This window comes from Nicotiana attenuata, chromosome 5, assembly GCF_001879085.1.
Source record: "Nicotiana attenuata strain UT chromosome 5, NIATTr2, whole genome shotgun sequence".
In the NCBI taxonomy this organism is placed as follows: domain Eukaryota; kingdom Viridiplantae; phylum Streptophyta; class Magnoliopsida; order Solanales; family Solanaceae; genus Nicotiana; species Nicotiana attenuata.
The window spans coordinates 14,150,136-14,164,922 of NC_031993.1; the positions used below are offsets into that span (position 1 = coordinate 14,150,136).

Consider the following 14,787-nt stretch of genomic DNA (forward strand, 5'->3'; position numbering starts at 1 on the left):
GATATGACACATATTTCAAATAGATGCTACAGCCATGGCAAGTATGTCTAAACAAATGAAACATATGGAAGGAACATACACCAGAAAAATCGTCTATATGTAAGAATTAGATGAGATACGCTTTTTTATATGTTTGTACTTAATAAAATTAAATTAAGTAAACAAAAGTATCACATATGTCTAATTAAATTTTAATTATTTATCTTCGTAGGTTTAAAGGATAAACAGTTATTTTGACTTCGACAAGAGTCACCATATGTTGATACACATAGAACATTTCATAGAAAATTATATTTTTTTTTATGTAAGAATATTTATTTAAAACTTTATTTTAGTAATATTAATATTATTTTACAAAGTATGTACTACTTGACTCGGCATATACGTGCAACGCACGTGCCGACAAGTAGTTGCACATTTAGCTTTAAGTATTTTGTACACTATCAGGTCACATTTTGTCACGACCCCAAATACCCCGGTCGTGATGGCGCTTATCACAGAACTAGGCAAGCCAACCCAACATTAACCATGGAGAAGTCTTTTTATAAAACCATTTTCTAAAATCGATTAAGTCTCAAATTCTCATATGGAATATATAGATCAACAGAAATATGCGGAAATCAGTACAAAATATACCGACACAACCCAACATTCCGGTGTCACTAGTCAAGAGCCTCTAAATACAATCCAAAAACTAATTGAATAATACATCATAAGTCTGAAATAACAGAATACTTAGATAAGAAGGGGAAAGCAGGGCTGCGAACGCCGTGCAGCTTCATTGCGATCTCCGAAAATACTCTGCGAGTGCTGGAAGCTCTCGCTCTGATGCACGAGCACCTGAATCTGCGCACAAGGTGCAGGGAGTAACGTGAGCACACCAACTCAGTATGTAACTAAAGTACATAAAGTCTGATTGCAGTGACGAGCAGTTAAAATCATATAATAAGTCTCAACAGAAATATCAAGTCAAATTCTGCAATTTAAAAGCCAGACATCTCGTAAAACTTCAATTTCGATTAAAATCCTTTGAAACTTTTATCCTACATTTTTCAACAGAGGCTTAGTATAAAAGAAGAGTGAAAACAGTAAATATCATAAAACGGCCCCTCGGGCAAGGTATCACTCATAAGTATAGCCCCTAGGGCAAGCCTCTCAGTCACTCGTGACTCAGCTCTTGTCACACAGTGCAGCCCGCTCCAATATACATATAATAATCGCTGCGACGTGCAGCCCGATCCAATATATATAGTCGACTACGCTCACTGGGGTGTATAGACTCCGGATGGGCTCTTACAGCCCAAGCGTCATATCGCTGCGGCGCGCAGCCCGATCCAATACATATCACTACGGCGTGCAGCCCGATCCATATAAGTATTGTTGCGGCGTGCAGCCCGATCCATAATATATGTAAGTAATATCGCTCCGGCGTGCTGCCCGGTCCATAATCTATATATATATAATCCTCACCATTGGGTTCTTAACCTCTCTCAGTCATTAACCTCACGGCCACTCAGGCACCTTAGTGAAAATTCAAAGAAACTCAGCTCAAACAGTTTTCATTTCTTAAGATGTAGAGCAATGAAACCGGATAAAACAATTAAGCAGGTAAAACATGGCAGAGGATATATCAAACAGCGTGAGGAAAGTAGTAAAAATACCCCTAAGGGTCTAAACATGTCGGCACAAAGGCCCCAAAAATGGCATTTAGCCCAAAATGTAGCATAAGTCTCTAAAATTCAAAATATCATAAGATTTCAAATCAAATACGCAGCTTAATAGTCGCTACGGGACGGACCAAGTCACCATCCCTACCGGTGCACGCCAACACGCTCGTCACTAGCATGTGCGTCACCTCATTTATCAAAACAATACGAAATACTGGGGTTTCATACCCTCAGGTCTAGATGTACAATCGTTACTCACGTCAAACCGGATGAAATACTACTCCATGATGCCCTTGCCTCTCGACTCGACCTCAATTCGCGTCGAATGCACCCAAAATCAGAATCTTAACATCAATATATGCTAAGGAAACGAAGCCCATGCGAAAATAATCAATTTACATCAAGATATCCCGAAATTGGCCAAACCTGACCCCCGGGCCCACGTCTTGAATTCTGATAAAAATCACAAAACTAGAATACTTATTCTCTCACGAGTTCATACATACCAAATACACAAAAATCCGACCACAAACGAACACTCAAATCCTCAAATCAAGGTCTCTAATTTAAAGCCCTAACTCCCCAATTTTAGACTCCAAATACCACAAATTACATGTTTAAACAAGCAAGAATCAACATAGGATCGAGTTTTAGGTTCAATAATCTTAACTCAAAAAAGTTCTCTTGAATTCCCTCTTCAATATCCCCTATGAAGCTCCAAAACCGACTCAAAAATGGTGAACTATGGCCAAAAATTGCGATAATGTCCTTTTAAACATTCTGCCCAGCGATTTAAAATTCCTTAATTGTGACCGCGGAAAATGCCTCGCGATCGCGAAGGACAAAAGCTGACTGGACTCATTTAACCTTACGCGATAGCAATAAACTCCACGCGATCGCAGAGCTCTGCCTCTGTTAACTTACGCGATCGCGGTCCAACCCACGCGATCGCATAGAACAACCTCACCACCTCTCACCGGCTACTTCTCCTATGCGAACGCGACATTGACCACGTGTTTGCAAACAACAATCTATCAACCAATCTCGATCGCATAGTGACCTTCGTGATCGCACTAAACAAATTCCACCTCTACCCCCACAAAGCCTACGCGATCGCGGACCCTTCTACGCGATCGCGATGAAAAAATATCTGTAACAGACCTGAAGGAAAAATCTGCAACTTTTCAAACATGAATGTGATCCGTTCAACTACCCGAAACTCACCCGAGGCCCTCGGGACCTCAACCAAACATGCCACACGACCCATAACATCATTCAAACTTGTTCCAACCTTCGGAATACTCAAAACAACATCAAAACATCAAATCAACAATGGTTTCAAGCCTAAGAACTCCAAAAACTTTTGAATTTCACTTTCGATCAAAAAGTTTATCAAACCTCGTCCGAATGACCTAAATTTTTGCACACAAGTCACAAATGACACAACGGACCTACTCCAACTTCAGGAATTCCATTCCGACCCCTATATCAAAATCTCCCCTATCAACCAGAAAATGTCCAAATTCCAATTTCGCCAATTCAAGCCTAAATCTACTCCGGACCTCCAAAACCCATTCCGATCACATTCCTAAGTCCCAAATCACCTCACGAAGCTATTCGAACCATCGGAATCCACATCTGAGACCTATTTCACATAAGTCAACATCCGGTTGACTTTTCCAACTTAAGCTTACTCAAAAGAGACCAAGTGTCTCAAACTTTTCAAAACCCTTCCGAATTTGAACCAACCAACCCGATACAATATAACACAGATGAACAAAGCATAAAGAAGTAGAAAAGGGGAAAACGGAGCGGTAACTCATGAAACGATCGGACAGGTCGTTACATCCTCCCCCTCTTAAACAAGTGTTCGTCCTCGAACGAGTCAAGAAACATACCTGAGCCTCAAATAGGTGAGGATATCTGCTCCGCATCTCCCGCTCGGTCTCCCAAGTAGCCTACTCCACGGGCCGACCTCTCCACTGCACTTTCACTTAAGCTATATCCTTTGATCTCAACTTTCAAACATGACGCTCCAAAATAGCTGTTGGCTCCACATCATAGGTCAGATCACCCTCTAACTGAACCGTGCTGAAATCCAGAACATGAGACGGATCTCCAATATACTTACGGAGCATAGAAACATGAAATATAGGATGCACACTCGACAAACTGGGTGGCAAAGCAAGCTCATAAGCCACCTCCCCAATCCTCCGAAGCACATCAAAAGGCCCAATGAACCGAGGACTCAATTTACCATTCTTCCCAAATCTCATAACACCCTTCATGGGTGAAACCTTCAATAGAACTTCTCCTCAATCATATAGGACACATCACAAACCTTCCAGTCAGCATAACTCTTTTGTCTCAACTACGCTGTACGAAGCCTCTCCTGAATCACCTTAACCTTGTCCAAAGCATCCTGCACTAAGTCCGTACCGAAAAGCCTGGCACCACCCAACTGGAGATCTACACCGCCTCCCATATAGAGCCCCATATGGAGCCATCCGAATACTCGGCTGGTAGCTGTTATTGTAAGCAAACTCCGTGAGCGGTAGAAACTGATCCCATGAACCACCGAAGTCCATCACACAAGCGCGCAACATGTCCTCTAATATCTGAATAGTGCGCTCGGACTGCCCGTCCATCTGAGGGTGAAAGGCTGTGCTCAACTCGACTTGAGTACGCAACACTCTCAGCACGGCCCTCCAAAACTGCAAAGTAAACTTAGTGCCCTATCTGAAATGATGGAAACTGGAATCCCATGCAGGCGAACAACCTCTCGGATATAAATCTCTGCTAACCGCTCCGTGGAATATGTTGTACAAATAGGAATGAAGTGTGCGGACTTGGTCAGCCGATCCACAATCACCCAAATAGCATCGAACTTCTTCAAAGTCCGTGGGAGCCCAACTACAAAGTCCATGGTGATCCGCTCCCACTTCCACTCTGGAATATCCCTCTGCTGAAACAAGCTACTCGGTCTCTGATGCTCGTATTTCACCTGCTGACAATTGAGACACCGACCTACAAATCCCACAATATCATTCTTCATCCTCCTCAACCAATAATGTTGTCTCAGATCCTAATACATCTTCAGGGCGCCCGGATGAATGGAATACCACGAGCTAAGGGCCCCCTCCAGAATCAACTCCCGAAGCCCATCCACATTGGGCACACAAATCCGCCCCTGCTTCCTCAACACCCCATCATCACCAATGGTCACATCTCTAGCATCGTTGTGCTGAACTCTATCCTTAAGGACAAGCAAGTGAGGATCATCATATTGGCGCTCTCTGATGCAATCAAACAAGGAAGACCGAGAAATAACACAAGCTATAATCCGACTGGGCTCCGAAATATCCAACCTCACGAACCGATTACTGCAAGAGGTCTCTCCCCAACAGGAATATATGCCAAACCGTCCATACTCGCCGCCTTTCTGCTCAAGGCATCGGCCACTACATTGGCCTTCCCCGGATGGTACAAGATAGTAATATCATAGTCCTTTAGCAGCTCCAACCATCTCTGTTGCCTCAAATTGAGATCCTTCTGCTTGAACAAGTGCTGGAGGCTATGATGATCAATGAACACCTCACAAGACACACCATACAAGTAATGCCTCAAAATCTTCAACGCGTGAACAATGGTAGCCAACTCTAAATTATGAACAGGGTAGTTCTTCTCCTGGGGATTCAACTTTCGAGAAGCATAAGCAATAACTCTACCCTCCTGCATCATCACACACCCAATACCCACTCTCGAAGCATCACAATACACTATGTATGAACCTGAAGCTGATGGCAACACTAACACTGGAGATGTGGTCATGGTAGTCTTGAGCTTCTGAAAGCTCGCATCACACTCATCCGACCACTGGAATGGAGCACCCTTCTGAGTCAATTTGGTCAAGGGTGATGCTATATATGAAAATCCCTGAACGAATCGACCGTAATAACCCGCCAAACCAAGAAAGATGCGAATCTCTATGGCTGAGGACGGTCTGGGCCAACTCTTAACCGCCGCTATCTTCTTCGGATCAACCTGAATACCCTCACTGGACACCACGTGCCCCAAGAAAGCCACTGAACTGAGCCAAAACTCACACTTGGAGAACTTTGCATAAAGTTTCTCCTCCCTCAATCTCTGCAACACAACTCTCAAATGCTCCGCGTGCTCCTCTTGGCTTCGTGAGTAGACCAGAATATCATAAATGAAAGCAATCACGGACGAGTCAAGATAGGGAAGAAACACGCTGTTCATCAAATGCATTAATGTTGTTGGGGCGTTGGTCAGCCCAAAAGACATCACAAGGAACTCATAATGACCATATCGGGTCCTGAAAGTTGTCTTATGAATATCTGAGTCCCTGATCTTCAACTGGTGATAACCTGAACGGAGATCAACCTTGGAGAACACTCTCGCTCCATGAAGTTGGTCAAATAAATAATCAATGCGAGGCAGAGGATACTTGTTCTTAATTGTAACCTTGTTCAAATGCATGTAATCAATGCACATCCTCATAGAGCCATCCTTCTTTTTCACGAATAGAACAGGCACACCCCACGGTGAAACACTAGGCCGAATGAACCCCTTATCGAGGAGTTCCTAAAGCTTCTCCTTCAACTCCTTCAACTCTGCTGGTGCCATACGATACGGTGGAATAGAAATGGGTTGAGTGCCCAGCACCAGGTCAATACCCAAATCAATATCCCTGTCTAGTGGCATGCCCGGCAGGTCTGCAGGAAACACAGAAAATCCCTCACAACTGGAACAAATCAATGCTAGGAGCCTCTGCACCGACATCCCTAACAAACGCTAAATATGAAAGACAACCTTTCCCAACCATCCGTTGGGCCTTCAGAAATGATATCACCCTACTAGGAACAAAATCAGTCGAACCTTGCCACTCAATTTGTGGCACACCCGGTATAGCCAATGTCACTGTCTTAGAGTGACAGTCCAAAATAGCATGGCACGGGGATAGCCAAGCCATACCCAAAATCACATCAAAATCCACCATACAAAGTAACAAAAGATTCACTTGGGTCTCCAGACTCCCAATGGTCACCACACATGACTGGTACACACGGTCCATGACAATAGTATCGCCCACCAAAGTAGATACACAAACAGACGAAATAAGAGACACACAGGGCGTATCCAAATAACGGGCAAAGTATGATGACACATATGAAATAGTTGAACCAAGATCAAACAATACAGAGGCATCTCTGTGGCAAATAGAGACAATACCTGTAATCACAGCTTCCGAAGCAATAGCACCTGGTCTGGCTGGGAGTGCATAGAAACGGGCCTGACCACCTCCTGATCGACTGTAACGACCCGACCGGTCGTTTTAAGCTTTTGCAAATTTGCTCGCCAGTTCTCGGGAATGACTTGCCCCGTGTGGTGTATTATGACTTAGGTAAATCGTTGGTTTTGATTTTTAGGGTAATCGGAATGAATTTGGAAGAATAGTTCCCAGTTTGAAGCTTGAAATTTGAAAGGTTTGACCAATATTTGACTTGCTTGTATATGATCTCGGATCGGAATGTTTATGATTTGGTTAGCTCCATTAGGTGATTTGGGAATTAGGAGTGTGATTGGAATGCATTTTGGAAGTCCGTGGAAGGTTTAGGTCTGAATTGGCGAAATTGAGATTTTGGCGATTTTCGGTTGGTAGGCGAGATTTTGATATAAGCACCGGAATTGAATTCCGAGAGTGGCAATAGCTTCATTGTGTCATTTGGGATGCCTGTGCAAAATTTCAGGTTATTCGGACGTGGTTTGGTTGGGTTTTTGATCAAAAGCAGAATTCGGAAGTTTTTAGAAACTTAGGCTTGAATCCGAGGTGTTTTGGTTGATTTGATGTTGTTTGAAGTGTTTTGATGATTGGAACAAGTTTGAACAAGGCATTACATTATGTTTATGCTTTTGGTTGAGGTCCCGGGGGCCTCGGGGTGATTTCGGGTGGTTAACGGAGAGGTTGAGGTGTTATTGTAGCTGTTGAGATTGCTGCTTCTGGTGTTTTCGCACCTGCGGTTTGGGGACCGCAGGTGCGGCGCCGCACATGCGGAAGAGGAGCCGCAGAAGCAGATTTTTGATAATTTGCCAGGAACCGCAGATGTGGTGTGGTATCGCACCTGCGGAGTCGCAGGTGCGGATGGCTTATCGTAGATGCGATTTTTGGGCTCTTAAGTGAGTTCCGCAGAAGCAGTAAGGGTGACCGCATTTGCGATGTCGTAGATGTGAGAAATGTGCCGCAGATGCGGTTTTGGTAATTTAAGTGAGGACCACAGATGCGGTGGTCTTGACCATAGATGCGGTGCCGCAGAAGCGGAATTTTGGCCGCAGATGCGGAAATGTCTGGGCATAAAGTATATATATTGCACCCTTCGCGATTTGAGAGGGTTTTCACCATATTTCATCTGGGAGAAAGCTTGGGAGAGCTAATTGAAGAGGGAATTCAAGAGGATTTCGTGGAGGTAAGATTTTTGGACCCTAAACTTGTTTCTATGATGAATTTTAACATTTGTAAGCCTGAAATCCGTGGAAAATCAGTAGCAAAAATGGGTAATTTGGGCTTGAGATTTAGGAGACCTTTGAGTGGGGATTTGAGGGGCCATTTGAGGTCCGATTTTGATGTTCTTGATATGTATGAACTCGTGAGAGGACGAGGATTCCGTTGATGATAATTTTATCGGATTTCGTGACGTGGGCCTGGGACCAGGTTTGAGCAATTTCTGGATTTTGATGTTAAATTGGATATTTTCGAGTGGGCTTCGTTCCCTTAGCATATTTTAATGATTATGTACTGATTGTGGCTAGATTCGGAGCATCCGGAGGTCGATTAGTGCGGGCGAGGCATCGCGGGCTAGAGTTTGGACCGGATCGAGGTGAGTAATGGATGTAAATGATGTTCTGAAGGTTTGAAACCCCGGATTGCACATCGTAGTGCTATATTGAGGTGAGGCACACGGTTGATGATGAGCGTGGGGTTGTGCACTATTGGGGATTGTGACTGGGTCCATCCCGATTGATGATTTTACCGCGTATTTGATTGAAATCTAATTGCAATCATTATTATTTGGGCTGAATGCCATATCTGGGCTTCGTGCCAATTATTTGAACCCTTGGGGGATCGTTGTTGATATTTCCTCACTGTTTTGACTTTATACTTGAACTCAGTCATGTTATTTCCACTGTTTTCAAAACTCTGCCATGATCACTCAGTTTTAATAATCAAATGATATTTAAATGATGCTTTGGGCTGAGAAACACGGTTTTACTGTTGCCCGAGAGGCTTATGTGATTTTTTGACTGAGCAAGGCCGAGAGCCTGTGTTGTGAGGATATATTTTGGGTCGGGCTGCACGCCGCAGCGGTGATACACTGATTTTGATTATGAGGCCGAGGGCCTGAGATTTGTACGCCACGAGGTGGCTTGATATTGATATGAGGTCGAGGACCTGTTTATGATGCCACGAGATGGCTTGATATTATGCTTGGGCCGTAAGGGGCCCCCCCAGGAGTCAGCACACCCCCAGTGAGCGCGGGTACCCATTGTGATGTGAGTTATAGCCCGAGGGGCTGATATTGTTCTCTGTGATTACTCGAGGGGCTGGTACTGTTCTGAGATATTGCCCGAGGGGCGGATTTGTTGACATGTGCCCGAGGGGCGAACCTTATGTGTTTATCTGGTTAATTACTTGTCATTTACCTGTTTAGTTGTGTAACTGTGCCCGAGGGGCGGATTTTCTATGCTTGTCTGTTCTAGTTGTTTTGCATTCAATTGCTTAACTGTTGAAAAGCCATTTTTGATGAAGTTTTAAACTGAGCTAAGATGTTTTAAGAGGTTTCATAGCTTCATTGATTTCTTACTAGTTTTGTACTACTTCCGTACAGCATGTTGTTGCACTTTTCGTGATTTCTTATCACTCAGTCTTTATTTACGATTATTACTCACTGAGTTGGAAGTACTCACTTTACTCGCTGCACCATGTTGCAGATTCAGTTATTTTCTGAACCCGGTAGCGGGTATTGGTTTATCGGAGGCAAAGTCATCGGAGTTTAGCCAGGTAGCTGTCGGCGTTCGCTGCATTGCTTTCCTCCCTCTTTATTCTATCAATTTGTACTTAGTACATTCCAGACCTTGTCAGTGGTGTTTAGACCTTAGTAGATGCTCAAGACTAGTGACACCCTGGTATCGGGCTGAGTTGGGTTGTTTTCCACCAATTGTTTTGTATTGTCATTGTTACTTCTAAGTTTATATCAAGTTTTAGACGTAATGCTTACTTTTTAATGTTTAAAAACTAGATTGGAAATGTGTCGGCTGGCCTTGTCTTCACGAGAGGCGCCGTCATGACCGGGTCTGGATTTAGGGTCGTGACAAGTTGGTATCAGAGCCTAGGTTACATAGGTCTCACGAGTCATGAGCAGGTTTAGTGGAGTCTCGCGGATCGGTAAGGAGATGTCTGTATTTATCCTCGAGAGGCTGCAGAACCTTTAGGAAAACACCATATTCTTGAAATTCTTATCGTGCGTCCTTGACTCAGCTTGAAATATAACTCTTTGAACTCCTTCCGCGCATTCGTATGCGCGAACGAGCGCTCAGTATCAGACGTGCATCGATGGCTTGTGATTCCCTGATCGAGGGGCGAGATGTGATCTCTGAGTGTTGATGTATGGCCTATCTAGAAAGACTTGAGGCCGGATTGTTACCTATATCTTGAGCCCTGAGTGGTTGCTTGCGTGAGCACGTGTTTCTGGATCTATATGTGATGTCGTGCCCCTATTAAGGGAAGTAATGACTGGTTAGTACGTGATGAGGGTGATGTGACTGCGAAATGTATTCGTATGATTTGGAAGCGATGAGAAGGGTCTGCTGGAGGATAGAAGAACTATTAGGTGCTTAAATTTCCATCTTGATTCGAGGTGTAGCCCCGAGTTATGGGCGTGTGAAAAATCTTTTCATGTTTCCTAGTTGGGAGTGAAGCAAATATCACGTTGCGGTATGAATTTAGACTCAGGAAAGACTAAGTGACTGCGTAATAGTTATGACGGTGGAAGGTATACATAAATGTTTGTTTAAGGCAAAACAGGTGGGTTATCTCCTGCGAAGTGTACTGAAGTTGTGTGATCCATATGTTGTCTGTTAGATGATCCCATTTACAAGTGAAATATATGTGTTGAAATTTAATTTGGATTCGCTTAAGAGAGTGGGTTAATTGTTACGAGAGTAAAAGCGAGATTAGCAGAAGATATGAAGTACTAGATGGTCTATGTTCCACGAGCTTGTGAAGGGTTGAGTAAATCTCACTATGGTATTATGGAAGCAACAAAGTATATGCGTCATGAGTTATGGTGTATTTTTTGATCTATGGCTTCGAGCCAAGTGGGGGAGTCTGCTATTGAATAGTTCATAGCACGGTTATGTGCTATAATGGTTCCAGTTCGCTGGCTCGAGTAAAGGAAATTTCAATAAAGGTTATGTTATTCTTTATGGGTGTGTGAGAATCGGGGAATGACTTGAGTTGTTGTTGGTAAGGAATGCTCGGTGCATAGGGCAGGAAGTTGCTTGGTTATATTGGAATGAGGTTACATTCTGCGGTGTCGGAGTGCTAATGAAGCATAGGTTGTTCGATTCGTTTAATCAATCTAACTGCTGTTTGAGTAGAGTGGATGACTGTAGAGACTGGTTCCATTCTGTTCAAAATTTACATGCAATAATTGGAGGCTTTCAAGTTGTACTTGTGGCTAGAAACTGAGTTGTCAGCGGAAGATGGCAAGACTTGTGGTATTTTCTATATTAATTATGGGATTCAATATATCAGTATCGGGAAGGTGAAGGTAATGGCCTTGGATTCGCAGTAAGTCCTTCCAGGGTAGGCATCTTGAATGTGGTGCTTTTGGGAACATTTAAAAGAGTATTCAGCGGGTTGTGAGCCTTGGGCTGTGTGGTATTATGCTTGGGTCACGTGTGGTAAGTTTGGGTTGAGGAAATGTGATGTTATAGCAAGAAGGAGTATCAAGTGAAGGTAAATCAGAAGGGAGCTTGGATAGATGGGATAGCTTGGTAGTAGGCCAGATCGGTATGGTGAAGATATGATTAGTTCTTTGGGTGTTTACGAGGTAATGAGTTTCTACAGGTATTTTGCGGTAATGCTCTTGGGTTTTAGTGGCCTGCGTAGGTTGGTTGAGCTAGGATTCAGTCATGACAGACTTGTTTGTGCAAAGGGGAGTCAGATAGTTCTTGTTGTTTTCTACCGTGGCTAGAGATGTATATTTTCTGATGGCATGAGGAGCAGGGGATGTGTAGTGATTTTCTTCTAAATGGGATCAATGGAAAGTTCTTGGTTGGTTGAGTACATAGTTGCTTGTGGCTCGGAAGGGATATGAAATTCTCATGTTATTTTAGGATGGATNTTCCATTGATACAGAGCCAATTCCAATAGACTTATTGGAGGGTCCCATTGGCGTGCATCCAGTAGGAATTGAACCTACGAATTCGCCAATTATGAGTTGGGCGCTTTAACCATTCAGCCATGGATGCTTAGCGGGGATCCTCGTACATGGTGAATAACCAAATTCCAATTGAAATGAAATCTTTAGGATAAATCAATGCAATTTAGGAGGAATCAATGAGAGGACATCAATTCAAATCCTGGATTTTCGAATTGAGAGAGATATTGAGAGAGATCAAGAATTCTCACCATTTCTTAGATTCATGGACCCAATTCAATTCAGTGGGATCCTTCATTCACATTTTTTTCCACCAAGAACGTTTTCTAAAACTCTTTGACCCCCGAATTTGGAGTATCCTACTTTCACGCAATTCACAGGGTTCAACAAGCAATCGATATTTCACGATCAAGGGTGTAATACTCTTTGTAGTAGCGGTCCTTATATATCGTATTAACAATCGAAATATGGTCGAAAGAAAAAATCTCTATTTGATAGGGCTTCTTCCTATACCTATGAATTCCATTGGACCCAGAAATGATACATTGGAAGAATCCGTTGGGTCTTCCAATATCAATAGGTTGATTGTTTCGCTCCTGTATCTTCCCAAAGGAAAAAAGATCTCTGAGAGTTGTTTCCTGAATCCGAAAGAGAGTACTTGGGTTCTCCCAATAACTAAAAAGTGTAGCATGCCTGAATCTAACTGGGGTTCGCGTTGGTGGAGGAACTGGATCGGAAAAAAGAGGGATTCTAGTTGTAAGATATCTAATGAAACCGTCGCTGGAATTGAGATCTTATTCAAAGAGAAAGATCTCAAATTATCTTGGAGTTTCTTTTTTGTATATTATATGGATGATCCGATCCGCAAGGACCATGATTGGGAATTGTTTGATCGTCTTTCTCTGAGGAAGAGTTATTTGGGTTATGTGGTATATCATGATATTGCAACTGAGGTTGCAAGTATGGGTTGTTACAGCTTGTTCGGGCTTATTCATAGTATAAATGTGGGATTCTGATCGTATTGATGATTTCAGAAGTGGAAATGCGGTTCTATGGTTTATAGACTAGATTGGATTGCGAAATTTCAAATTCTATGTGTTATCGGACATATATGTGATAGGGTGACGTGGGATCACCCCCGGGTATTGCATGGTAAGGCTATTCAGCGAGTGGTTAGCTTTTGGAACAACTCTAGGCACGTTCGAGGACGAACGTATGTTTAAGTGGGGGAGGATGTAACGACTCGACCGGTCGTGTTGAGCTTTTGCACATTTGCTTGCCAGTTCTCGGGCATGACTTGCCTCGTGTGGTGTATTATTACTTATGTAAATCATTGATTTTGGTTTTCAGGGTAATCGGGATGAATTTGGAAGAACACTTCCCAGTTTGAAGTTTGAAATTTTAAAGGTTTGACCAATATTTGACTTGCTTGTATATGATCTCGAATCGGAATTTTTATGATTTGGTTAGCTTCGTTAGGTGATTTGGAACTTAGGAGCGTGATCGGAATGCATTTTGGAAGTCCGTGGAAGGTTTAGGCTTGAATTGGGCGATTTCCGGTTGGTAGGCGAGATTTTGATATAAGGGTCGCAATGGAATTCCGAGAGTGGCAGTAGCTTCGCTGTGTCATTTGGGATGTGTGTGCAAAATTTCAGGTTATTCGGACGGGGTTTGGTTGGGTTTTTTATCAAAAGCGGAATTCGGCAGTTTTTAGAAACTTAGGCTTGAATCCGACGTGTTTTTGTTGATTTGATGTTGTTTGAAGTGCTTTGATGATTAGAACAAGTTTGAATAAGGTATTAGGCTATGTTTGTGCTTTTGGTTGAGGTCCCGGGGGCCTCGGGGTGATTTCGGGGTGGTTAACGGAGAGGTTGAGGTGTTATTGCAGCTGTTGAGATTGCTGCTTCTGGTGTTTTCGCACCTGCGGCTTGGGGACCGCAGGTGCGGCGCCGCACATGCGGAAGAGGAGCCGCAGAAGCAGATTTTTGAGAATTTGCCAAGAACCGCAGATGCGGTGTGGGACCGCACCTGCGGAGTCGCAGGTGCGGATGGCTTATCGCAGATGCGATTTTTGGGCTCTTAAGTGAGTTTCGCAGAAGCGGTAAGGGTGAGCGCATTTGCGATGTCGCAGATGCGGGAAATGTGTCGCAGATGCGGTTTTGGTAATTTATGTGAGGACCGCAGATGCGGTGGTCTTGACCGCAGATGCTGTACCGCAGAAGCGGAATTTGGGCCGCAGATGCGGAAATGTCTGGGCAGAAAGTATATATATTATTCCCTTCGCGATTTTGAGAGGGTTTTCACCATATTTCATCCGGGAGAAAGCTTGGGGAGCTAATTGAAGAGGGAATTCAACAGGATTTTATGCAGGTAAGATTTTTGGACCCTAAACTTGTTTCTATGATGAATTTTAACATTTGTAAGCTTGAAATCCATGAAAATTCAGTAGCAAAAATGGGTAATTAGGGCTTGAGATTTAAGAGACCTTTGAGTTGGGATTTTTGGGGCCATTTGAGGTCCGATTTTGATGTTCTTGATATGTATGAACTCGTGAGAGGAGGAGGATTCCATTGATGTTAATTTTATCGTATTTCGAGATGTGGGCCCGGGGGCCGGGTTTGAGCAATTTCGGGATTTTGATGTTAAATTGGATATTT

General features: G+C 43.3%; 1 non-coding gene across 1 annotated transcript; it reads right to left on the minus strand.

Annotated features, from left to right (window-relative positions):
• Nucleotides 12,148-12,221, minus strand: TRNAM-CAU. The gene has a single exon. It is a non-coding gene; the product is annotated as a tRNA-Met (tRNA).